Raw genomic sequence first — 26,101 nt, 5'->3', positions numbered from 1 at the left:
TTGTCTGCTGCATCCAGTTTATGCTAGGGGCAGCAGAGGAGGTATGCTGTCAGGGAATTGGTGACAGCCCCCTAGTATTTCGCACAGCCATGGGCATAGACTATAGCAACCTGGGACCCTCCTGTGACACTATGCCCCATATTCTTCATAGAGATACTGTTATGATATGAATATGGCATAACTAAGATGTGCTTTATGCCAGATGGGTCCTATGAGGTATCATTGGAAAGGTTATGATTTACTGAATATGATTATCCTATTTGTATGCATGTATCATTTCTATATCTGAAGTTAGGAATATTGACTATGTAACTATTACAAGTGGGCTTACACCTGGGGAATGCCCACCAGACAGAATGCAATCAGCCTGAATGGGCCATTAGGGAGAGAAATAGGAATTTGAAAATGCAAATCTCCCACCTTCCTAAGAAACTTCCTGGTATGCTGCAAACAATCTTTGACTCCTGGCTGCTTTGACACTGCAGAGTCATGTGCTCATGTCACCTGGTACTGGATTCCATCTTGGACTACTAGTATTTTTCCACTAATAGGGGGTGGGGATCAAGCTGGGAAACAAAGGATTCCCACCATATGTAAATCCTATTTAAAGCAGGGAAGTGAGTTAATCTTGGTTCAATTCTTCACTGAATCCCCGCCCAGGATGACTGCTGGAAACATCTAAGAAACAAAGACAAAAGGGGGAGGACTGAGCCCAGGCTGGAAAAGGTGCCTGGCCCATGAACGGAATATCTGGAGTTTTAAGCTGCAAGCAAGAGCAAAACAACATTTAGGGTGAGAAATTACTCCTTGTAACCAGTTCCCTTGGTGTATTAAGCTTAGTTTGCATGGTTGTTTTCTTTGCTCTGTAATCTGCCTTGATCTGTTTGCTATCCATTATAATCACTTATAATCTATCTTTGTTTTGGTTTTCTCTAAACCAGTTTTTGAAATTCATAACTGGGAGGGGGCAAAACCCTGTGCATATCTTCCTCCACATTGAGGGAGGAGACAAATTTTAAATTTTCTGTGCAGTGCAAGACAACACAATTTTGGGTTTATGCTCCAAAGGAGGTGTGTACTTGAGTGCTGGGCAATTCATTGGTTGAAAGCCCTCCCAGGCAGTACTGATTTCGGAGTCTTTGTCTTTCTGCAGCTGGGTGTGTCCTTACCTGTGTGTGTGCTAAAGGAGGCTTGAGGCCCTGGCTCAGCAGGACACTATGAGGGAGCCCAGGTTGGTGGAAAAGGTGGGGTCAGTGGTACCCCAGTACATCAGGGGGCACCCCAGAAGGGGGGGCATCCTGTCACACCTCCTTCCAGATGATGCCATAGAATCATAGGGCTGGAAGGAACCTCAAGAGGTCATCTAGTCCAGTCCCCTGCACTCATGGCAGGACTAAGTATTATCTAGACCATCCCTGACAGGTGGTTGTCCAACCTGCTCTAAAAAATCTCCAATGATGGAGATTCCCTAGGCAAGTTATTCCTGTGCTTCACCACCCTGACAGTTAGGAAGTTTTTCCTAATGTCCAACCTAAACCTTCCTTGCTGCAATTTAAGCCCATTGCTTCTTGTCCTATCCTCAGAGGTCAAGAAGAACAATTCTTCTCCCTCCTCCTTGTAACATTCTTTTATGTACTTGAAAACTGTTATCCTGTCTCCTCTGTCTTCTCTTTTCTAGACTAAACAAACCCAATGTTTTCAATCTTCCCCTATAGGTCATATTTTCTAGACCTTTAATCATTTTTGTTGCTCTTTTCTGGATTTTCTCCAATTTGTCCACATCTTTCCTGAAATGTGGTTCCCAGAACTGGACACAATATTCCTAATCAGTGCAGAGTAGGGCGGAAGAATTACCTTTTGTGTCTTGCTTACAACATTCCTTCTAATACATCCCAGAATGATGTTGGCTCTTTTTGCAACAGTGTTACACTGTTGACTCATATTTAGCTTGTGGTCCACTGACCCCCAGATCCCTTTCTGCAGTACTTTCCCATTTTGTATGTGTGCAACTGATTGTTCCTTCCTAAGTGGGGTTTGCATTTGTCCTTATTGAATGTCATCCTATTTACTTCAGACCATTTCTCCAGTTTGTCCAGATAATTTTGAATTTTAATCCTATTCGCCAAAGCACTTGCAATCCCTACCAACTTGGTATCATCTGCAAACTTTATAAGTGTACTCTGTATGCCATTATCTAAATCATTGATGAAGATATTGAACAGAACCAGATCCAGAACTGATCTCTGCAAGACCCCACTCATTATGCCCTTCCAGCATGGTTATGAACCACTGATAACTACTCCCTGGGAATGATTTTCCAACCAGTTTTGCACCCACCTTATAGTAGATCCATCTAGGTTGCATTTCCCTAGTTTGTTTATGTTGTGGTATCCTCTCAAACTGAGGTTACCTCTCCGGGGGAGGGAACTCCAATTATTAGGAAGAGACAGATTATAATCATTAGAATCATACGTAGCTGGGTTTGTGATGACCGGGAGAAGTGCATGGTGACTTGCCTGCCTGGGAAGGATAGAGAGGTCCTGGAGGCCAAAATTAGGTTGGTAGGTAAGAGATTCAAGTCCAGGACCTCCATGGTAGCATTCTCTGAAATGCTTCCAGTTCCACGTGCAGGGATAGTTAGACATGCAGAACTGAAGGGTCTCAATGCATGGATGAGACTATGGTGTAGGGAGGAAGGGTGTAGATTTATTAGGAACTGGGGAAACTTTTGGGAAAGGGGGAGCCTAGATAGGAAGGATGGGCTCCACCTAAACCAAAATGGAAGCAGTTTGCTGGCACTTAAAATTAAAAAGGTCAGAGCCCTTTTTAAACTAAGGGCTGGGGGAAAACAGACAGGTGTGGACGAGCACGTGGTTTGGACAGAAACATCCCTTAGGGGAGGGAATCTATTAATGGAGATTCTCTATGTCCTAGTAAGGAGGAGAGGATGGAAGATGATAAAATATGGGTAGGATGTGATTAGAAACAGCCAAATGGAAAAAAAAGTCCCATTCAATTACATCATGTAATGGCAGACAGCTAAAAAGTGACAAGTTTTTAAAGTGCTTATATACAAATGCTAGAAGTCTAAATAATAAGGTGGGTGAACTAGAGTGCCGTATATTAAACGAGGATATTGATATAAAAGGCAGCAGAGAAACTTGGTGGAATGAGGATAATCAGTGGGACACAGTAATACCAGGCTACAAAATATATCTGAAGGACAGAACAGGTTGTGCTGGTCGGGGAGTGGCACTACATGTGAAAGGAACCATAGAATTAAATGAAGTAAAAATCTTAAGTGAACCAAACTGTACCATAGAATCTCTATGTAATTCTGTGCTCTAATAATAAGAATATAGCAGTAGGAATATTTTACTGATCACCTGACCAGGATGGTGATAGTGACTGTGAAATGCTCAGGGAGATTAGAGAGGTTATAAAAATAAAAAACTCAATGGGGGATTTCAACTATCCCCATATTGACTGGGTACATGTCACCTCAGAAAGGGATGCAGAGATAGAGTTTCTTGGCACCATTAATGGCTGCTTCTTGGAGCAGCTAGTCCTGGAACCCACAAGAGGAGAAGCAATTCTTTTAGTCCTAAGTGGAGCACAGGATCTGGTCCAAGAAGCTGGACCTCTTGGTAATAGTGATCATAATATAATGAAATTTAACATCCCTGTGGCAGGAAAAACACCACAGCAGCCCAACACTGTAGCATTTCTTTCAGAAGAGGGGACTAAACAAAAATGAGGAAGTTAGATAAACAGAAATTAAAAGGTACAGTGCTAAAAGTGAAATCCCTGCAAGCTGCATAGAAACTTTTTAAAGACACCATAATAGACACCATAATAGAGGCTCAACTTAAATCTATACCCCAAATTAACAAACATAGTAAGAGAACCAAAAAAAATGCCACTAAACAGCAAAGTAAAAGAAGCAGTGAGAGGCAAAAAGGTATCCTTTAAAAAGTGGAAGTTAAATCCTAGTGAGGAAAATAGAAAGGAGCATAAACTCTGACAAATGAAGTATAAAAATATAATTAGGAAGGCCAAAAAAAGAATTTGAAGAAGAGCTAGCCAAAGACACAAACTAATAGCAAAGAATTTTTTAAGTACATCAGAAGCAGGAAACCTGCTAAACAACCAGTGGTGCCACTGGATGATCGAGATGCTAAAAAAGCACTCAAGGATAATAAGGCCATTGCAGAGAAACTAAATGAATTCTTTGGTCTTCATGGCTGAGGATGTGAGGGAGATTCCCAAACCTGAGACATTCCTTTTAGGTGACAGATCTGAGGAAATGTCCCAGATTGAGGTGTCATTAGAGGTGGTTAGGGAACAAATTGATAAACTAAACAGTAATAAGTCACCAGGACCAGATGGTATTCACCCAAGAGTTTGTAAGGAACTGAAATGTGAAATTGCAGAACTACTAACTGTAGTTTGTAACTATCATTTAAATCAGCTTCTGTACCAAATGAGTGGAGGAGGATAGCTAATGTGATGCCAGTTTTTAAAAAGGGCTTCAGAGATGATCCTGATAATTACAGTCCGGTAAGCCTGACTCCAGTACCGTGCAAACTGGTTGAAATTATAGTAAAGAACAGAATTGTCAGACACCTAGATTAATACAATTTTTGGGGAAGAGTCAACATGGTTTTCATAAAGGGAAATCATGCCTCAACAATCTACTAGAATTCTTTGAGGGGTCAACAAGCATGTGGACAAGGGGGATCCAGTGGCTATATAGAGTACTTAGATTTTCAGAAAGCCATTGACAAGATCTCTCACCAAAGCCTCTTAAGCAAACTAAGCTGTCATGGGATGAGGGGAAGGTCCTCTCATGGATTAGTAACTGGTTAAAAGATAGGAAACAAAGGATAGGAAATTGTCAGTTTTCAGAATGGAGAGAGGTTAATATTGGTGTCTCCCGGGGGTCTATACTGGGACCAGTCCTATTCAACATATTCATAAAGGATCTGGAAAAAGGGGTAAACAGTACACCCACATCTTGAATACTGAGTTCAGATGTGGTCACCCCATCTCAAAAAAGACATATTGGAAAAGGTTCAGAAAGGGCAACACAAATGATTAGGAGTATGGAACGGCTTCCATATGAGGAGAGATTAATGAGACTGGGACTTTTCAGCTTGGAAAGGAGACTATTAAGGTGGGATATGATAGAGGCCTATAAAATCATGACTGGTGTGGAGAAAGTAAATAAGGAAGTGTTATTTACTCCTTTTCATAACACAAGAACTAGGGGTCACCAAATGAAATTAGAGTAGCAGCCGTGTTAGTCTGTATCCGCAAAAAGAACAGGAGTACTTGTGGCACCTTAGAGACTAACATATTTATTAGAGCATAAGCTTTCGTGGGCTACAGCCCACTTCAGAAGTGGGCTGTAGTCCACGAAAGCTTATGCTCTAATAAATTTGTTTGTCTCTAAGGTGCCACAAGTACTCCTGTTCTTTTTGCAAATGAAAATAATAGTCAGCAGGTTTAAAACAAAAGGAAGTATTTTTTTCACACAACGCACAGTCAACCTGTGGAACTCCTTGCCAGAGGATGTTGTGAAGTCTAAGAGTATAACAGGGTTCAAAAAAGAACTAGATAATTTCATGGAGGATAGGTCCATCAGTGGCTATTAGCCAGGATGGGCAGGGGTGGTGTCCCTAGCCTCTGTTTGCAGGTGCTAGGGATGGGTGACAGGGGATGGATCACTTGATTACCTGTTCTGTTCATTCCCTCTGGGGCACCTGGCATTGGCCATTGTCAGTAGACAGGATACTGGGCTAGATTGACCTTTGGTCTGACCCAGTATGGCCGTCCTTATGTACTTATGTTTTTAACTTGAGAGCTGCTCTACACTGTGTCAGCTGGCTACAGTCCTCTAGGGGACCATCTGCCAGCTGGGGACTGCTGGAGCAGATTGCAGCTACTCTCCCTGCCTGTGACTTAGCATCTTACAAAGCCACCTGAGTGCTGTGTATTAAGCTGAAATGTGCATCTGCAGCTAAACTACCAGGCCGGTGTGTGCGCTGTCTCTTTAGAGGCAGTAGGCTTAGTAATTTGTATGAGGGACCAGTGCAAGGGACTGGACACCACAGGGGAGATGGTTTTGGGTGGACTTGGGACTGAAGGGCTTTAGGTGCCACCCTGCAAGGCGGGACCAGGATGGTGGAAGCCAGGGTGATGTCATTGTACTGTGAACAGGGTGTTGATTATCTGGGCTCTGTGCCAAACCTGCACAGCACAGAAGTACCCAGGGTTACAGGGCAGATTGGGACAGAACTCCCTACTGGTCAGGGTTGAACCCCAGAGCATCACAAAAGTATTGAATCATGATTTTCCACTGGTCTGCTCTTCACAAAGGGCTAGCACTATATTCTACAAGACAAAGCAGAGACTGGCCAGTTCATGGCCCTTCCTCACCCCCAGCTTCATATTGTCAGTATTGCTTGGCAGTTGTACAGAAAAAAGTGAACATATCTATTTGTCTGGCATTTCTTATACTGGAAATCTGATTATCTTTTAATTTCCTTACACACTGCTCTACTGGGAGTAAAGCTCATTTAAACTATCCTTAATTCTTATGATTTTGTAAGAAATAGACACAAAATCCACTGCAAATTGTTGGAGTGGATGCCATGGTACTGGGAATCATTTTCTTATCTTCTGGGATTGTCCCAAATTGAATGCTTCTGGCCTGATGTTAGAAAATAGATGCAAGAGTTATTTCAGGGCTATATCCCCCAAAGTCCTATTACTGTGCCGTTAGAAAAATGCCCTGATTTACTGAAATTAAACAAAGACAGATACCTGCTTAGAATTCTAGTGGCTGCAGCCATTAAGTGAATCTTACCGTCATCCCTGCAAAACCAAAAGCGTCTAGAGAAAAGCGGTTGATCTGAATAAAACAACTGAGAAATGGATCAAGTTACTGCCCGTATTAGATTAACAACTAAACCAGTAGGAGGACAATTAGCCAAATGCAATGAGTGGATAAAAAAATTATGACTAACTTTCCTACTAACTTCATTTATTAATTATGTATTTAGATTTAAAATAATAATTATGCTGACCCCGGTGCCCTGACATAATTATACAATAAATAAACTTTTAATTAAAGTCAGCAGCACTAAAATAATTGGTTGCACAGAAATACAGCCAACCAGCCAGTATGTGCATCTAGTGTAATGGACACTATGCTGCCTCAACTCCACTGTATACCCTTATCTGTTATGTGTCACCCTCTCTTTTAATATTTATGTAAGAGAATCACTTGTATTTTCAATAATTCTGTTTTATCTTGTGTAAAAAGTTAGTAACTAAACATTAACAGTTACATTATCAAAAGATGAATCTGAGTTGCATGTGAAAAATGTGGAATTGTGCGTGCAAAGCCTATACTTGACCACTCAGTTGCACTGTAATTTTACATGCAAATTGTATAGGCAAAGCTCAGATTGATCTTTCTCAAAATCTAGACCTAAAGTTCTTCTTTTAGTCATGTTGGGCTAAATTCTGGTCCCAGTGAGGTCAATATCAAAACTTCCATTGTCTTCAGTGGGACCAAGATCTGGAGCACAATTTCCAAAAGTGTCTGAGGACCAGGTTTCCAAAGCTATTTAGACACCTAAATACCTTTAAACATCTGGCCTTAGTAACATAGGAGCCTAAGTCCCATTGACTTTCACTGGGACTCATGAGAGTCTGTCTACACTGTCACCAGAGATGTGATCACAGCACATGTAGACATGACTGCACTAGCTGCAATCTAGCATGCTCCAGAGACAACAGCAGTAAGCTGTGTCAGCCTGGCAGCAGCATGGGCTGTATAAGCTCCCCTAGGACCTGGGTTACATACTTGATTTGCTGCTGCAGATTCACAGCTATTGTTCTTCCAGCTAGCTAGATACAAGGGCTGCAGTCACAGCTCTGGTGGCAGTGTGGACAGTAGTGCAGTGTGCGCAGGGCGATCAACTGCCACTCCAGCAGCCTTAATGTGTATGTGTGGCACCTTTCACATGCGATTGGAGGGAAAACCTGCCCCATGCTCACATAGGAGTGGCAGCTCATGTCCCACAGGGGTGGGCTCAGCTCCCCACTCCGAATGTTGTAACATGGTAAATGGGGGCTCAGCACCACTTCCAGAGCTGCACAGGACAGGGGCCACTGCTGTGGGGTGGGCGCAGGGTAGTTTCACTCTACAGTCCCCCACTCATGACCCATTCCCCCCTGGTGGCAAAACCTGGCTCTGCCACTGAGAGGCATAAGACTCTTCATCTCCTAAAGCACGTAGGCACTTCTGAAAATTGTATCCCAAATCTACTCTATGGTATTTCTTAGGTGACTATGACTTTGGTGTCTACACACCATATACACCTTTGTCCAAAGCCTGTAACAAACCTGTGGGTCCCTATTGCCATTCCCTAGAACAGAGTGCTTGCCAGGTAGTGGTCTACTTTTCTCCTGTGTTCGTCTCCCTGCAGGAAAGTATCTTGATCTAGCTCCCAAACCAGCTCCTAACACCACCCCATCCCTGTCAGAACAGAGGGACTAGTTGACAGAGATTAGGGGGTGGAAAACCCCACTCCTTTGAAGCTGTGCCCCTCCGCAGAGTTGTCCCTGAAAACATTCCCCAACACCCTCACATATGTCTCACCCTCCTGTGCGCTTTCCCACTCTGCCAGGCAGAACAGAACGGGGACACTTTCCTTTAAACTCTGCTTCAGCAGCCATTAACGCAAATAATGCAACTGTAATTAAGGAATGGCAACCTGGCAGAACACATAACCCACAATCCCATCATTAATAGTCACCTGTGACAAAGTTCCTCCTATCTTGGTGGGTCCTGCGCTTATTGGCGGATTTTCTTGCCTCAGATTCACTATGTGGGTTGGGGAACATCCCAGAGACCTTCCCCTCTGGAAGAACTCAGTCCAGGTCAGTTGGGAGGTTTGGGGGGAATCCGGGCCCACCCTCTACTCCGGGTTCTAGCCCAGGGCCCAGTGGACTGTAGCTGTCTATAGTGCCTCCTGTAACAGCTGCATGACAGCCACAACTCCGTGGGCTACTTCCCCATGGCCTCCTCCAACCACCTTCCTTATTCTCACCACAGGACCTTCCTCCTGGTGTCTGATAACGCTTGTGCTCCTCAGTCCTCCAGCAGCACACCCTCTCACTCTCAGCTCCTTGCACCTCTTGCTCCCAGCTCCTCACACTCGCACCACAAACTGAAGTGAGCTCCTTTTTAAAACCCAGGTGCCCTAATTAGCCTGCCTTAATTGATTCTAGCAGCTTCTTAATTGGCTCCAGGTGTCCTAATTAGCCTGCCTGCCTTAACTGGTTCTAGCAGGTTCCTGATTACTCTAGTGCAGCCCCTGCTCAGGTCACTCAGGGAACAGAAAACTACTCATCCAGTGACCAGTATACTTGCCCTCTAACAGACTCCTGTACCCCACTGGTCTGGGTCTGTCACACATCCCTTCCTCAAAGAAAATAACTCAGTGCAATCAAATCACAGCTCTCACACCTGCCTGGATGGGGAAACAGCGTCTCGTTGTTTTGGAGCCAGGCTAGCCACAGGCCTGCATATATGAGACAAAGGTTATGGGGACAGCACTCAAGAACTCACACGGATCAGGAGTTTTGGGGCCAACCTAGAAAATATTAAAAGCTAGTGATTTCCCCTCTGAGATTTGTAATGACTGAGAGCTACACCAACCAGAATTGTCTCCTGGTTACCTTGTACTCCCCGGGAAAATATTCAAAACCTAGTCCTGGAATCCATGTCACTTTCTGCGCGGATCTTCCTCAGGTGCCTTTTTAGTCACTTTTATTTAAATGTGTGTTGGGTGGTATTTTGTCTCATACACGCTTGGCGGGAGCTTTTGTTCATGGACAAGTGAGATAGGCATATGTCAATTTGCATAGTCACAGTGGACATGCTTACTTTATCCCATCCAGTCAGGCACTAAGACCACATCGTATGCTTAGCTGACCAAACACACAGCTTGAAGAGTGGATTCTGAATATTGAACACTTATTGGAGCCCGCACTGAAAAAGGTTCAAATGATGTGTTGATGGATTACCCATAACAAACATTCATCATGATCACGAAGTGTTCGTGGACAATTTGTGAGCAGAATAAAGGGACAAATCAAATTAACATACTGTTTGCAATTAAATAGTTCAACCTGCTCTATAGATGAGTGTCACAAAGATACCCAGTAGATAAGAGAGCTAAGGGAAGAAAAGTACTTCAAAATCTGCAACCCAAGATCATGAATATGTCTGCTTTGATCCTCTTTCTCTCTCCCAACTACACAGAAAAAGAAGGCATCTGTCAGATCAAGAGAGGAGTTTAACTATCTTGGCACATGTTGTTACTTAAAATTATTAAATGCAACAGAGAACCTGGCTGTCTAAGTAGCTAAAGGTGATGGAGTTAATGCGCAATTCACAGGCAGAAAAAGTAGGTAAACTGGAATCGATGCAGCAAGTGCAGATTTAAGTGTGCGCTGCCTTTCAGGAATATTTGTGTTTGTTTAAATCAACAACAAAAGCGTGCACACACACACACACACCTTAGAAAACCAAACAATTGGGGGATAAGGTTGGACTCCTGGAACAAGAAATGGCTCTCTCTCTCAGCTAATTACCCCTACTCTCATTCTCTCCCAGGTGATTTACAGATATGTATGGGGATTATAATGAGCAGCACAATTTTCTTTTCTATTTTTTACATAGTATTATGGAAATACAGCGCAAAAGTATTTAGGGCTCAATCATAGCTTTGCCATGAGCACTCTGAAGGGCAGTGGATTTTCATAGATTCTAGGACTGGAAGGGACCTCAAGAGGTCATCGAGTCCAGTCCCCTGCCCGCATGGCAGGACCAAATACTGTCTAGACCATCCCTGATAGTCATTTATCTAACCTACTCTTAAATATCCCCAGAGATGGAGATTCCACAACCTCCCTAGGCAATTTATTCCAGTGTTTAACCACCCTGACAGTTAGGAACTTTTTCCTAATGTCCACCCTAAACCTCCCTTACTGCAGTTTAAGCCCATTGCTTCTTGTTCTATTCTTAGAGGCTAAAGTGAACAAGTTTTCTCCCTCCTCCTTATAACACCCTTTTAGATACCTGAAAACTGCTATCATGTCCTCTCTCAGTCTTCTCTTTTCCAAACTAAACAAACCCAATTCTTTCAGCCTTCCTTCATAGGTCATGTTCTCTAGACCTTTAATTATTCTTGTTGCTCTTCTCTGGACCCTCTCCAATTTCTCCACATCTTTCTTGCAATGCGGTGCCCAGAACTCGACACAATACTCCAGTTGAGGCCTAACCAGCGCAGAGTAGAGCGGAAGAATGACTTCTCATGTCTTGTTCACAACACACCTGTTAATACATCCCAGAATCATGTTTGCTTTTTTTGCCACAGCATCACACTGTTGACTCATTTTAGCTTGTGGCCCACTGTAACCCCTAGATCCCTTTCTGCCATACTCCTTCCTAGACAGTCTCTTCCCATTCTGTATGTGTGAAACACCAACCAAGGAACCAATCCCCGTGGCAAACCTCATTGCCTACTCTGTCCCCATATCTACTCTGGCGACACCATCAGAGGACCCAACCACATCAGCCACACCATCAAGGGCTCATTCACCTGCACATCCTCTAATGTTATATATGCCATCATGTGCCAGCAATGCCCCTCTGCCATGTACATTGGCCAAACCGGACAGTCCCTCCGCAAAAGAATAAATGGACACAAATCGGACATCAGGAATGGTAACATACATAAGCCAGTAAGTGAACACTTCAATCTCCCTGGTCATTCTATTACAGATTTAAAAGTCACTATCATTGAACAAAAAAACTTCAGAAACAGACTTCAAAGAGAAACAGCAGAACTAAAATTCATTTGCAAATTTAACACCATTAATCTGGGCTTGAATAGGGACTGGAAGTGGCTGGCTCATTACAGAAGCAGCTTTTCCTCTCCTGGAATTGACAGATACAGACTAACACAGCTACCCCCTGATACTATCCTATCAAAGAAAGCTATCCGATTGGTTTGACACGATTTGTTCTTTACAAATCCATGCTGGCTATTCCCTATCACCTTACCACCTTCCAAGTGTTTGCAGATGAATTCCTTAATTACTTGCTCCATTATCTTCCCTGGCACAGAAGTTAAACTAACTGGTTTGTAGTTTCCTGGGTTGTTTTTATTTCCCTTTTTATAGATGGGCACTATATTTGCCCTTTTCCAGTCTTCTGGAATCTCTCCTGTCTCCCATGATTTTCCAAAGATAATAGGTAGAGGCTCAGATACCTCCTCTATTAGCTCCTTGAGTATTCTAGGATGCATTTCATCAGGCCCTGGTGAATTGCAGGCATCTAACTTTTCTAAGGATGGTTTGAAAGCTAGAAGCCTCTGGTAAGTGGCTGAGCCTTAACCAGTGGGCGGGGCATTCATACAGGCCAGGGCTTTATAAAGCCTGTGCTGCTCTGGAAGCAGATTGGAACTGCTCTGAGGGGGACATGCTGAGTGCTCTCCCTATTCCTTTATCCCTATTCTTCTTTCTCTTTTTTGCTACAAAACAAAACAAAAATGTGTCAGGATTTTGAATTCTAGTTAACACCTATGTTTTTAGGGTGTCATTAATTCAGGAACTCCTTGTCCCGTTTACCTCAGCTTTAATATGTGTAGTCCATCTTGCTGCTGGACCTAACCTACCAATTTTGAAATAGACATAACTTCTTTTGCGATTTTTGGAGGACAGGATAAAATTCAGACTAATAATGAAAAATTACCTGTAACCTGAATGATGAAGTGGCTACTACCTCTCTGGAGTAGGAGTGGGCCAAACAAAGGTTCAAGGTAACTTTTTTCCCAGACAAATTATTCTCCCATCCTCTCTTAAGATGTGGAGATGTGGAAGCTTCAGATCAAACACAAGACAACTTTCATAATAAATGTATCCCAGAATATTTTAACCACAACATAGCTACAGAGCTAGATATTACATACCAGCAGAGAGAGAAATTCAGAGATACAGGAAAAGGAGAACTGATATGTATTCAGATGGGATTTACACAGAGGTGGAAAGCTGGTGTAATGAGAGGGATGGTTCAGGCAGCAGATGTTTCTCACAACCCCAGCGGGGAGATTACGACGAAGGAGAGAGCAAAGTGAGCAGGGGAAGCAGGTGGAACAAGTCCAAGGAGGCATGTGGAAACAGGGAGGATAATTCTGAACTGGATGGTGAAGTGAACTGGGCGCCGGCAGGGTGTGATTTGATTAGAATATTTTGTATTGAGGGAATGTAGGCAGCAGCATTCTTCACATGCTGGAATCTGGGGAGCTGGGGCTTGGGAAGCCAGAGGGAGAAGGGAGCTGCAGTAGACCAGGTGAGAGGAGATGAATAAACAAAAGGCGTTTTCAGCAGAGGTGGAAGTGAGACCTGGCATGGACAGGCAGAGTGGTGGATATATGGACATGGGCACCATTTGGATGATGCAGGTTATGAACAGTGGAGTCACGTGGAAGCTCTGACTCAAAGAGGAAGTCTGAGTAGAGGTTGAGGCCTCCCCAAGAGAAGCACTTTGGCCACAGAGACAGTTTGCTGAAGGAAGCTGAGATGAAACCACCAGTTTACTTGGCCAAGAGGACACAGTGGTTGGACAGGAAAGGGCTACTAAAGGTACTCAAAGACACAAACAGCAGAGAGAAAGGAAATCCAGGGCTCACTGAGGGCGTTCTTGTGGAAAGGCTATCAAAGGCAGCCCTCGAAGGGCTGTCCAGATTGATGGAAGACTGAATCAAGGGAAGCTTCGTAGATACACTGGAAGGGCAGCACTAGGCCTATATGAGAGGTGACAGTACGTTTTATACAGCCATGGGGTGATAAGCTGCCCAGACCATATACAGAGGGATCAGTACTAGGGTTGTGGAGATGACTCAGCAGGGGAACAAAGTGAGTGATCACTGCTGTTTGTTGCCCTTTCATTCCTACAGCTGGTGAAGTGCCCAGTTTTCACATGGCTGGAAGGGTAGCAAAGATCAAAGCATGGAAACAGGCTCTCGTCCTTGTGCAGGGTGAGAAAAAGAGAGTCCTTCTGGATCCCCTCACTTTCTCTCCATTTCTTCCCTGCTCCCTCAGTGACCTCACATCACAGTGACACCCTCCCCCCCCCAACAGCCCATGAACTCCCATCAATACCACTTCCAGTGCTGGCCAGGCTGGGTCACTGCAGAGCGAGGTGAGGCCATCCCTACTCTAGGGGCTGAGCGTGCTGCCTTGGAAGTGCTCCCAGCCTGTGGGCCTGAAAAGAGAAAGTAGAGGGGATACTGGCCAGTGACAGAAGGGCAGATCTCTGCACATCCCTGGGCCCTGAGGGTCTGGTCAGTTTGGGAGCACTCTGAACTCAATCTCGCCCCTCCCCCCCCATGTGATACCAACAGCCTGCTGGTTCAGGCGCTGGTGTCCCTGTGTTTAATATGCATTGCTAGTCTATCTTAGCAATTGTGAAGTGGTGCCATCTGCCTGCTGGTGAAGGTTTGGGAGGGGCTCCTCTCTGGTGCTGTCCCAGGCAGCAGGATCTGCGACAGCACATGGTGGACATGGAAATGAGTACAGAGCCTCCAGACAGGAGGAAACACAAAGCTGGTATTTAATTGAAGCTATGAGATTGGGCCATATTTAAACGCATCCATTATTAGAAATATGGTCCTACATTTAATGCAAATAGAATAAATCATTCATTGACATATGAACTATTCTATTCACATTAAACATAATTTTAATGCCAGTAAGTGTTACTGGCTGTCAGAGGAAAGTTACAATATGTGCCATTTTCTCTTACCATTTGTAGGTGTCTGGGTTGCACTGTTTAGTATCAGGTGGTTATAATTTTGTTCTTGGTCATCTGAAATTCACAGAAAAAAATCCTTTTAAGAAACAGCTCAGCGAATCCACTGATCTGCAGACGATAATTACAGTTCACATTATTCACAGGAAATCTCGGCATGATTAAAGAAAAGAGAAGAAAATGCTTAAGAAAGCAGAAGAGTCTTTCATGTTATTCACTTAACATTCCAGATGCTAGAGGAACATGATAATGGAAAACTGCCTCCATTCTGTTGAGCCTGCAGAATGGAACGTCTGCAAGGTAAAAAGCACTTCTAAGTAGGAATAAACCATGACATGGATTTCAACATCCAGGGTGGGACCCTGAGAGATCCTGGGTTCCAGTAACTCCCTCTGAAGCCACTAGAGTGATCCATGCCCACTGACTAGAGTTCCTGGTCTGTGTCCTGACATTCAGAACCTCATCTGGAATTGTTCCTGGCTATCTGAAAAACATGTTCCCTCTGTCAATAGCTACATTCCCTGGGAACAATGAAGATAGCAACCAGCAAGACTCATATGTGCTGGAGGCAGAGTTTTCATAGGAGCTGGACCTAGACAACAGAGCTCCCTCCTACAAGAGATGAGAATGACCACAGGCTTCTTTGCATTCAGTACTAAACACATTTTGCTGCAAAGAGACAAAAAAGGATTAACAGCAGTATCACCACCACCACTACTACTAATATAGTAATAGTAAATCCTCTATGAACTGCAAAGCATCTTTCCCTCTTTCCCACTGTAATAAACAGCAGCATAGCACTAGGCAAGTAGCCACTAATCCCTACCATATGTTTGCATACGTTTCCAGGCAAGCCCTTAATAAGTAACGTACATGCTTAGGTTGAATCATCACCATCAGATATATCGTCTTATTGGGGAGTCTAATCTTGCTGTTTTAAAATGCAGAATTTCTTGCTGCAGACAGATTTCGTGGTCAGAGGTGATTTATTTAGGTGGTGGTATACCAGATACCTAACTCAACTGAGATTCCATCAAGGAGACCAAGAATATTAACCCAACCTTCAGCAAGTGGCGAACAAGCCTCAAAAGTGTGGAGGTTCGATTCAGACAAGCATCCAAATATTCTGAACCTCACCAAACCTTTTAGAGTGAGCCAATGGCCTGGAAATCTCCTCAAATGCACCATTCTCCTGAGACCCTCCAATGCTGATGGATTTCTGTGGGTTCGGAAATGCTGCAAGAATAGTTTTCCCTACAGCATTTCTGTTCATCCCATCAGATCCTGACAGACGACAGGAAGTGGCAGATGTGTGATAATCAAAAATATAAAATAAAACACACTAAACATTCTGGAATCTCACAAAAAGCCTAGATGGCTTTCACCGGTTCGCAGATTCCAAGGCCAGAAGGACCTAGACCACAGAGCATTGTGATAAGCTGATCTGACCTGCTGTATAAGACAGGTCAGAGACCTTCCCCAGCAATTTCTGCATTAAGCCCATCACTCTTGTCTGAGCTAGAGCAGATCTTTTACAAAGATACCCAGTCTTAAAAGATTTCAAGTGATGGAGAAGCCATCCCATCTCTAGGTAAGTTGGTTTGTCACCCTCACTGTTCAAAAAATTGCACCTTATTTCTAATCTGGATTCTACCTTTTCCTACTAGATTAAAGAGCTTTCCCCAATCAGAAATCTCTTCCCCACATCGGGACTTCTGTGACTTTTCTTGGATAAACTAAACAGACCGATCTCCTTAAAAGTGAAAAATCCACCATCTGGGCCATACAATTCAGTCAGATGTGATTTCTGACAAATCCATGCAGAGGTGTGTATTGAGTTCTGTAGTGAAAGTGGAGTCAAATCCTTTTAGGCCTGATCTTGCAAGGGGAGGAGCACATGGGGCCTGACTTCAATGGGCTTTGGGTCAGACCCCTGCTCAGCACTTGCAACTGTTATTGACTTCAAGAGCAGTTGTAGGTTCTCAGGAGCCCGTCAGATTGCCTTAGGCTGAGCACCAGTCTCAGTCTCAAACCAATTACTTTGCTGGTTGCGTTCATTTTTTTTTTTTTAAAGTTGCAAGTAAATCCACATCAATCCTGGTGCATTTTAAAATGACCCTTCTTTGAAATGTGTCTTTACAAACTTCCCCACCCCACTCCCATCTCCTCATTGGAGAACATCAGCATTTCCACAGTTAGGCCTCCATTCTGCAGCTGTGCTGTGCAGGGGACCCTGACACTTGCTCTGAGCTCCACTGGGTTGCACACTGATGGAGGATCAGTTTGCAAAATCAGAATCTAAGAGACCAGCTCGGGCTAATTTAGACATCAAAGCAATTGTAATGCCAACAGACCCCGCTCGTTGGTGGGTGAGATGGAACCTGGGACCTCTGAAGCTTAGTGCATGAGCTTCTACTGCATGCTCTAAAAGCCATGTGGCCCTTAGCTAACGGTGTAGAGCAGACTCACTAAAGGGGACAGAGCACCACACTCAGGAGGTGTGTGGGTTACACAATGATCTAGCTGTTACCTGTATTCACAACTGGTTCCATTTACTCCTCAGCAGCAAATGGATAATGGTTTACGAATGGAGGTTGGATACAGTTTTGTATATGAAAAACCCACATTTAAAACTGTAGTCAACAAAACTTTCATATCTAAAATGTGCCAAGAGAGAAGCAGCAGAGACTACCCTCTCCTGCAGAGTCCACGAAGAACACTACAATGCAGTCACCTACTCTGGGAACTTACCCCTGGGTGAAATCCTGGCTTCACTTAAGTCAATAGTCTTTAATGAGCCAGGACTTCACCCCAGGTGTTTATTCCTCTTTGCATTAAATCATTCTGCCCAAATGCCCCTTCCACCTCAAGTCTCCTCATTGGTCATTTTTTTTCTCTTCTGAACCCTAATGTGACTCAAGCTCTGGGGTCATTTTACAGCCATGTTCACTTCTGTGTAGCTATTAGTTTGGAGCTTGGACCTAGAATAGTTAGTGGCGGGGAGACACTGAACTAGCTTCCTTTCCACTGCAATGTAAGTCCAGGCACAAGCCTAACCCCCCTTCTATCTACACACAAATCACATAACTCAGGGCTCAGCCCTGGGTGGAGGGTCTGAGCCTGAGATAAGGTGGGACCCAGTGTTCAATACACCTGGGGAAGTTCTGCACCACTGTGGCGTGGCAGAAAAGTGCCCCCCTGCAGATTTTCTTTGTTTCCTTGCAGAAAATGATTTCTGTGGGGAAGTAAAGAGAAGCGGCACCAGTGCTCACTCACCTCTCCCTGGTAGCTCAGATGCATCTGTTCCGTCAGCTGGGCAGAGAGGTAAATCACTGGGGGGGGGGGAGGGGGTCAATATGCAGCGGCAGTCAAAAAAGCGAACAACATGTTGGGAATCATTAAGAAAGGGATAGATAATAAGACAGAAAATATATTGCCCCTATATAAATCCATGGTACACCCACATCTTGAATACTGTCTGCAGATGTGGTTGCCCTATTTAAAAAAAAAATATTGGAATTGGAAAGGGTTCAGAAAAGGGCAACAAAAATGATTAGGGGTATAGAACGGCTGCCATATGAGGAGATATTAGTGAGACTGGGACTTTTCAGCTTGGAAAAGAGATGACTAAGGGGGGATATGATTGAGGTCTATAAAATCATGACTTGTGTAGAGAAAGTAAATAAGGAAGTGCTATTTACTCCTTTTCATAACACAAGAGCTAGGGGTCACCCAATGAAATTAATAGGCAGCAGGTTTAAAACAAACAAAAGGAAGTATTTCTTCACACAATGCACAGTCAACCTGGGGAACGCTTTGCCAGAGGATGTTGTGAAGGCCAATACTATAAGAGGATTCAAAAAAGTACTAGATAAATTCATGGAGGATACGTCCATTGATGGCTATTAGCCAGGATGGGCCGGGATGGTGTCCCTAGCCTCTGTTTGCCAGGAGCTGGGAATGAGCACCAGGGAATTGATCACTTGATGATTATCTGTTCTGTTCATTCCCTCTGGGGCACCTGGCATTGGCCACTGTCGGAAGACAGGATACTGGGCTAGATGGACCTTTGATCTGACCCAGTATGGCCGTTTTTATGTTCTTATGATGCTCCGTCCGCCCAGGGACATTAGTCCCATCTGGGCAGGGGGAGGGGAGGAGAACGGAGGGAGAGTTCCCCCTCCCTCTTCTCTGAATGGAGCAGCAGCTGGGTTGGGTCAGATCAAGCCCCAAAAACTTCCTCTGGCTGCAGGGAGCTCTGCACCACAGGGGTGGAGCCTTTGCATGGGGGTCTGGGTGTGTGGGAGAGTGGTGAGGCTCAGGGTGGGGGTTCCAGGTGCAGGGGGTGGTGAGGCTCAGTGGGGAGGTTGGATGCAGGGGGGTCTGGATGCATGGGGTTGGGTGAACAGGGGGAGCAGCTCCCTGTACAGTGACCACTCCCCCCACCTGCACACCCTGAGCCCCCCCAAATCTCCACCCCACAGAGCCTCATCCCCTGCATCAGGAACCCCCCACACCCAGACCCCTATCCCATTGAGCCTCAACCAGCAAAACTCTGACCTCCCACCCCACCGAGCCCCAGCCCCTTCTGAGCCCTAACGTCCTTTACCTGGACTCCCCTGCAGAGTCCCATTCCCCTCTGCACCCAGACCCCACACTGAGCTGCTCACACAAAGATTGTGTCACACAGAACCCTGATACTCTTGAGGGAATTTTGCACAATTTTTTTTTAAATTAAAATTCTGCAAAGTTCTGCATATTTGAATTATCAAAATAAAACAGAAACACAATAACAATATAATCACACCATTTTCAATTATTTTAGTCATTTATTTCAAAGTACGTTGAAGTAAATGACCAAAATAATTGAAAATTGTGCGATTATATTGTGTTATTTTGACAAATAAAATATGCAGAATTTTGCAGAATTTTAAAATATCGTGCGCAGAAATTTTAATTTTTTTGGTGTAGTTCAAGCACTACTGCTGTGCAATGTAGATGCAGCCCCACTGGAATGGTGCTCTGGGAATCCTCCAAAAGTATCCCATAATCCCCCAGTCTGACTTTCTTTGTTGTCTGGACAGTCAAGTTTTTCCTCACTGCACCATGAACAGAGGGCTAGAATGGCCACATTTTGGGCAGGTGCTAGGGAGTTTGGGGCATGGGTGGTTAAATTTGGGCTTGAATAATGCAGATGCTGGAGCCCCAGGTTGAGATCCAGGGTCCAACACTTCCTAAGTTGGGGTTACAAGTGAGTGTAGATGCTCACGCCCTAGGTTAACAAATGCTGGGTCTGCTGACTCTAATTCTACTAACCTTGGGTTTGCATTGAAGGATAGACAGACCCTCTCCCATTGTGGGGGTCCCAGAGCCTGGGCTCCCGCCCGAGCTGAACATCTACACTGCAGTTTTACAGACCTGCAGCCTGAGCCCCTCGAACCTGAGTCAGCTGACCTGGTCCAGCTGCAGGTGTTTAATTACAGTACCCAATATGTCTGGGCTGCTCAGGTATCTGAATGCAATACTGGCCTCAGTTTCACTCTCTTGGACGCCGTGCCGAACCCACTTAAAAAAAAATAAACGACTTTAATAAAGATGGGAGAGTTTCCTGCACCTGTCCAGCTTTACTGTGCTGATGTTCATGGTGAAATGCTGGCTCAGCAGAGGGATGATGTCTAGTGGATGGATGTACAGCCCTAGAGATGAGCCCTGAGCTCACGTCTAGTTACTGGGATGCTCCATTAAGGAAATGAAAGATTAACAGCATTCTTGACTGTCAGCTAACAATATGAATTCTCTGGGCACAGCTGGAGCAGACATTAACTAACAATAACTAAGCAAGAGAGAGCAAGACTAAATGGCTAGAATGGGGGTTGTTTGACAGCCAGAGAGCCCTAAAAAACACTGTGTTCTGAGCTACTTCAAACCCCAGGAGAAGCCATGTGGACAGACAGGAGCTTTTAAGGACTTTTCACGTCTTTGCAAAGGAAGCAAATTCATGTAATTAGAATAGAGCCAAATGCAGCAGCCCAAGAGATTAAACAAGAGGCCGAGTCATACATAAAGCCAGTAACTGCTGCCCCAGGAAACAAGACTTAGCACACAGGAGAGCGCATCCTGCTATCGCTCAGCAGTCTCATTTTTTGGGGGGACGGGGGGCAGTGTCAATGTGGGGGATGGGGAGAGGCTGCCAAGGTGGGGAGGCTGTCTGTGCAAGGAGAGACACCAAGTAAGGGCCAGTGCTGGAGGCAGGCTATCAGACTAGATGGATGCATGGTCTTTGCCGGCTATGCCTGGGTGGAGCTGTCATTTGCACACATTACAGCTCCCAAGCACGTGCGGGTGCAGCATTCTAGCAGCTCTCCCCTGCTAGTGGCTAGCTCAGCCACGCCCGAGCCTGGGTTACCTTACAGGGGAAGTGTGGACGGGAGTCTCTTCTGCAGAGGAAATGAACACAGCATCCTTGCTGTTGTAGCAGCTGGGTCTAGAGTCCAGTGAGCCAGCACCTTAACCTCCCCTCACCTTGTCCCGCCTCTCCCTCCTCCTTCCACACTCTCTCCTCTCCCCACACATGCTGGGGGAACCACCCTGAAGGAGCCTTGTGGCCAGGCAGAGGGAGACTGGGCCTTTGCTGGGGAGTGGAGGTTTGGGAAGTTTGTGGAGCTGGGCTTCAAAAGGAAATGCTGATTTGGGAAAGAGACTGCAGAGAGACATCCATGGGCTGGGTGCTCCTCTGAACTCCCCCGACTGAGGAATTCACAGCTGTACTTCAGAAGGAGCAGGGTAAAGCCTCCTAAACCATTCAAATTACTGATTCCCCCAGTTTTGGACAGGGTACAAGTGACTTTTGGGAAAGACTTGGCTAGTCTGGTTGGTGACAAACAAGTGATTTAAAAATGGGTGAGTCCCCTTTCAAATGCCTCATAAAATCATCCATTTCCATCTTACAGGACACACCAGTGTTTGAGGGCCTCATCCTGCCAAGGACTGAGCAACTCCTCAGTCAGGTGCCTGAGCACCCTTAATCCCATGGAAGTCACTGGACCAAATTCTGAGCGCGATGGAGTACCTGCACGCCTGCTGACATCAGTGGACATTGCAGATGCTCAGTACCTCTCAGGATTAGGCCCAGTAGGAACTGAGAGTCCACAGCATTAAGGATGGAGCCCTTAATAAGCAACTCAGATCAGAACATTTCAGTAAGCTTTCTGGGATCTGAAGGTGTCTGACAGCCTTTCATCCCGATTCTTGACAGAAGAGGATCTTCTCAGCTACTGATGTATTGATCTGAACTTAGAAAGGAGCTGTTCTTCCAAGGGCTGGGACTGACAGTTCTAATTTGCAGCATAAATCACTCATTGAGTCTCCTGATTCAAGGTCTTGAACTTCTGGTAATTGATGAAGAAAACTTTAAATAGCCCCCAAAGAGACCTCATTGTACTTTCCATTGAAGAGAGATATTCCTGTGCAGGCAGTCAACCTTTCTTTGGAGAATGTTTGTCTCTCTTTACACTAGGGCATGGTTATGCAGTTAATTCTTCCCACGTGTTTATTGTTAATAAAAATGGATTAATTTTGTTCTGCAATGGAAAAAATAGATTCTGCAGAGAAAAGAGTAAATTTTCTGGTCTGTCTTTGCTAATAAGTTCCTTATAAAAAGCGGAGTACTAAAATATTGTAATATATCTCAAGTATCCTACAGATATATGACGTTTCTGTAAGTTATACAATATTTTTACGTTCATTTTATAGCATTTAATGCAGGTAACTCCTCTGGAATCGTTAGTCCAGTGGGGAGAAAGAGATATACTAAACAGACTCAATCCACCTATGAAACAGCTTTCGCTTCCTTGTTTTCCCACCTATCTCCTTTCCTGATGATCTGCTCTTTCCAATAATCTCCACATCCTCCCATCACCCAATTTTTATCGAACAGTCAGAGAAAAAATTAACAAGTGGTTTATGACAAGGTAGCTGTTTGGCACCAGCATAGACTGATAGTGAATTCTCTTCAAGTGCTAAGATTCCACAATGCTTAAGTGTAAGAAATCTGCCTTGAAGAGGAATTAAACCAAGAGTTAGGGACAGAAAGCAAAGCAGCCTCAGAAGATCAGAAAGAAGAGCCACGGCTGAAAAATATAACATCTACTTATCTGCACTGGTATAACCTAGTAATAATATTTTTATCCACCCTATTGTAACAATGTGCATTTGTGTTTTGGAATTCAGGGCAAGGAACCCTGGGCCCTGGATAGAAAATCTATTCTCTCTGTCTCCACTGCAGTGGATATATTAAGTCCAGCAGTGAGTTTTCTTGGCAGGTGAAGCATTAAGAAATCTTGCATTAAGGACTCTGCTCCAAATAGAGAGGGGTGATTTTTCATGACTTAGGCCATTCATATATCTCTTTCTTAAAAATTACTGATGTCCAAGGACTGTAACAGAAACACCTCGTCTGAGTCACTAGGCAGAGAAGTTCATGGTGTGTCTTATTTTGTTGTTGCTATTGTGCAGTTTAGGGCTTAAATAAATGCTGCAGACCAGGAAGCAAGGAAGACTTTGTTAAACAAGGCCTTACCCAGACTAGAATAACAAGCTGACATGTGAAACATCTAGCATGGACAAGGCATGCTGCCTTGAACATGTGTTAGTTTGTCAAGTGTAGCGGGGCAGTTAGCTTGCTCCAGCCCTGAAGGGGTTAAAACAGCCCTGGGAAAGGGCTGCACCGGGGAGCCAATAGAGTTAGGCTGATTGGGGAAGCAGCCACGGCTGGGGCCATGTCCCAATCAGGCCACACCGGGCCCTATAAAAAGGGCTGTCAGGCAGCTGCTGAGAGAGTCTCTCTCTTGCTAGAGAGAGAAGGACCAGCCTGCCTGGGAGCTGAGCAAGGTACCTGAGGCTGAGCAGGGCTGGGGAAAGGCAAGAGGAGCCAGGGAGCTCCAGCCTGGCAACTCCCCAGGCTGCAGGCCTTGGTGAAGGCCTAAAGCAGGTACTAGGGTGGCAGAAGTACAGCCCAAGGTTAGGCAAAGGCAGCAGGTCCTAACCCCCCATTGCTGCTGATGAGTGGTTTACAGACTGCAGTCTGCCCCAGTGAGTGGGGGCTAGATGATGACTGGCAGTAGTCACTGAGGCAAGGTGGGGATAGAGGGTTGGGGGTTCCCCTGGGTGGGGAGACCCAGAGACTGCAGGGGTACTGCAGAGGACAGACCCCTGAGGTAAGGGGTCCAGGAGGGACATGGGGCCTAAGGCATGAGGGACATCGGCCAACAGAGGGCGCTTTGGAGCTGGAGAGCTAATTCCCAGGACGACCAGCAGGCGGCGCCATGCCGGTGAGTAGTCGCTTCGCTACATCAAGTTAAAGTCCAAGAGGAAGCCTAGGGTTTAACTTGATCAGTTAAGCATGTGTTAAAATTCACATTGCCTTAGCTACACTAGAGCTTTCCAACGTGTTGGTTAGGGTGGATTAGCCAATATGTTCGAACATCACACCTTCAAATCCTAATCATGGCGAGGCAATCAGGAGCAGGACAGCTGGGCTGTTACATCTTCATCTACATCTACAGCTACGTCATTACATCTTCATTGCTTGTGCTATAGAATGCTTATACCATATGTAACAATATACAGTGAAAAATACAAAAAATGCATTAAAAGAATATTAGCAAAATTGCAATGACAATCTCTTAAAAGTTAGGAAATGGCAGATTTAAGTTGCTCATACAACCTTAATTCAAACCCCTTTTACATATGCATTATGACAGCCTTTAATGCCATTATCACATGCTATTTTTTCAACAGGACTGCTGCCTCATTCATTGCACAGGAAACTCTGGGAACGGGGCACCTATTCAACATTTCGTTTTAGCCTCATTAATCAATGTATGGCCCATACTTTATTACACACCATCCAAACCCTGCACTGAATATGGAATTGTTAAATTTCTCATGAGATTTTCTTTGACTCTCTTCACTCTGGTACCTGAGTCTCACACGCATACACAAGTTTATCTACACAACTCCCCTCTGTGTTAGGAAGGTATTACTATCCCCATATTTTAAATGGGCAATGGAGCCACAGAGCGATTAAGGCCAAAATTTGCAAAAGTCCTTATTATTGTTGAGTACTCAACATAAGACCTCTAGAGCCTGATTTTTTCAGAGCGCTTAGATTTTTTAATAGCTCTTTATCTGCACAAAGCGCAGTTCAGACATTAACTAATTAATCCTCACAATCCTGTGAGATACATAGGATAAGTATAATTATCCCCATGCTACATGTAGGAAAGGCAATGAATAAAGGTGAAGTCATTTGCCTAAGGCCTCTTCATAGCACACCTAGGATTAGACCAGCAGGCCCCCGATAGTCAACCCAGTGCTTATTACTCCAGACTACATCTTACCGGTGAAGATATTGAGAATCCACAACTCTCATCCATTGCCTGCATTGAAGTTATGAGTGCTCAGCACTTTGGAAAATCCTGGTGCAGGTCTCTTAATCTGGGCCCCAGAAAATGAGAATAACACCTGTGAAAAGTGTGGATGACTTGACCTGCCCAGCATCACACAGAACGCTGTGGCAGAGGTGGGAATAGGTCACACTTCTCCTGGGCGAGAGTAAACTGCCTAAGCCACAGGGCCACCTTCTCAGTGCCTGTGGCCCATGCACTATTGAACAGCAAAGAATAAAGTTTATTGGAAGTGTTTGCTCAGGCTAAAGTATAAGGCTCACATATTCTGCATCAACCAGCACTAAAAAATTTGCAGCTAAAGGAAAAATCATACAGAGAAAATATTTCCCAATTGTGTCAACGTTAAACATCAACCCCCTTTTAAGAATGCCAGACTTCAGAAGATCCACAGCAGTACAAAACTGATACAAGACTTGCCCACAAGAAAACAACAGGAGGGCAGCAACAATAACAGAAGCAGGGGCAGCACACAGAGCTCAAGGTCAGAAATGCAGGTGTGCAAGTGAGGCATTGTAGCAAAATCCAGCCACAAGGGCATATGGTGAGATCCTCCAGGCCAGATTCTACATTATGCTTTGGCTGTAACTCTGTTATGTATGCATAGGGGGCACTGTAGTTTCTATGGGGGTGAAAGTGCTCATCAAAGGCAATGCTGTGAGTAGCCATGAGTTGTTATCTGGAAAAAAAAAAAAAGATTCACTGGGGTTAGTCCCTGTGGCTCCGCTTCCATGCTAAT

The 26,101-nt window shown here is 44.6% G+C and overlaps 1 protein-coding gene across 1 annotated transcript in view; it reads right to left on the bottom strand.

The window, feature by feature from the left end:
• The window catches only part of SHISA6 (shisa family member 6), a 54,751-nt gene extending 39,803 nt beyond the window's left edge, over nucleotides 1–14,948 (bottom strand). Inside the window, exon 1 of the mRNA XM_054046717.1 lies at nucleotides 14,891–14,948. The gene's annotated coding sequence lies outside the window, so the exon portion shown is untranslated. The remainder of the gene's footprint in view (nucleotides 1–14,890) is intronic.
• Between the last annotated feature and the right edge of the window lie 11,153 nt (nucleotides 14,949–26,101).

The sequence above is a fragment of the Malaclemys terrapin genome, chromosome 13 (assembly GCF_027887155.1).
Source record: "Malaclemys terrapin pileata isolate rMalTer1 chromosome 13, rMalTer1.hap1, whole genome shotgun sequence".
In the NCBI taxonomy this organism is placed as follows: domain Eukaryota; kingdom Metazoa; phylum Chordata; order Testudines; family Emydidae; genus Malaclemys; species Malaclemys terrapin.
Note: the sequence above shows the minus strand (reverse complement) of the source record. Positions and strands in the feature narration are given on the sequence as shown.